Source organism: Ceratina calcarata, unplaced genomic scaffold (genome assembly GCF_001652005.2).
Source record: "Ceratina calcarata isolate Rehan_Ccalc_2016 unplaced genomic scaffold, ASM165200v1 scaffold142.2, whole genome shotgun sequence".
NCBI classification, from domain to species: domain Eukaryota; kingdom Metazoa; phylum Arthropoda; class Insecta; order Hymenoptera; family Apidae; genus Ceratina; species Ceratina calcarata.
Window position 1 is genome coordinate 4344 of NW_017135334.1, and position 1356 is coordinate 5699.

A 1356-nucleotide genomic window follows, 5' to 3' on the forward strand; every position below is an offset into this window, starting at 1 on the left:
AATTTGATTCTTGTTATAGCAAGAATAATTAACGTTATCACTACTGATTTTAATAATGTATTAAAGACTGGGAGAATTGATTCTGCTGTACTAAACGCGTATGAACGAAGTTGAGAATATTTAAGGAGGGAAGATGAACACAGGCTAGCTGCGTGCCTGACTTTCGGTGATAAGTTCGACCTTTCCGATTTAACTTGTTGCACAATCGAAGAATATCAGCGAGGGATCGATTCTTTAACTCTGCTACTGTTTATCTATTCAAATTTGACAATTCCGATTTTTGATCTATGCACTAAGTCAGGTAAATAATTCACTTATTAATTCATACTCTCTATCTTGTAATATTTCATATTTTTTTATCGTTTAAAAGAATTTCTCACTGATCCACGAACTGTAGTTGATCTTTATGCACCGAGGGACTGTCAGTCACTAGCCAGTTTAGTCGATCGTGATGTACTGTCGCCTTTATACATAGAACACGTTACTTGCAAATTCGTTTCTATAATTGTGTTGCATACATTGCGTAGCACACTATATTGTAGCTCTTTAAATTGTTTGATAAGCACGGGAACGGGTGATAAACAATACAATGAATAAGTATAATTTATGATATTGCTATTATTATATAATATAAAGTATAATGTATGATTATTGTTATTATTATATAATATATGGGAAGATAATTCGCGGCGATAATTTTATCGTATAGTACTCTAAGCGTAGAAAATAGAAATGTGAAATCCATTCAATATTACTTTTATCCTTATCTAGCTGGTGTTATATCTATAAACACATGAACTTATCGCTATTTAAGTGATATTATGATACTTATGCCTATTCCTACAGTTTCATAGAGCTTAGAAAAATAGAAAACTTCAATCAATAATCGTGAACAAATTGCATTATCTTCAAGTGGATCTCAGGGATCATTCGATTATACAATTTTTGACGTGTAGAGTGATAAAGAATTTTTGAAAGATTCAGCAGAATTCATTATCGTTATTATGAAAACGCTTAGTCACTAGGACCGAGTATCACCAATGTTTCATATTAGTAGATGTTTTCACTGTCATCTTTTAACGTTCGCGTTACGTATTATATCGCATAGTGTTCTAGAAAGAAGAACGAAATCAAAGATTACACTTTTCTATTCGCACAGAACGGCATGCAATGTCATCCGTCAATTGAAATCGGCGCGTGCGTAGTTACGTAATCAGCGGCGTTACGCGCGATCTCTCAATAATTTTATAGATTGAATTTTATGCCATTAGTAACATCTTATCTCTCTTCAATAACTTTTGTAAAATTGAACCAAACAAGCTGAGTTTTTTTGAGTAGTCAAGAGGATTAGTTTAC

General features: G+C 32.7%; 1 protein-coding gene across 1 annotated transcript in view; it reads right to left on the bottom strand.

Annotated features, from left to right (window-relative positions):
- The window catches only part of LOC108630371 (uncharacterized), a gene marked incomplete at its 3' end in the record, with an annotated part of 4810 nt that extends 4336 nt beyond the window's left edge, over positions 1 to 474 (bottom strand). The window contains exon 1 of the mRNA XM_026818326.1: positions 381 to 474. The remainder of the gene's footprint in view (positions 1 to 380) is intronic.
- Between the last annotated feature and the right edge of the window lie 882 nt (positions 475 to 1356).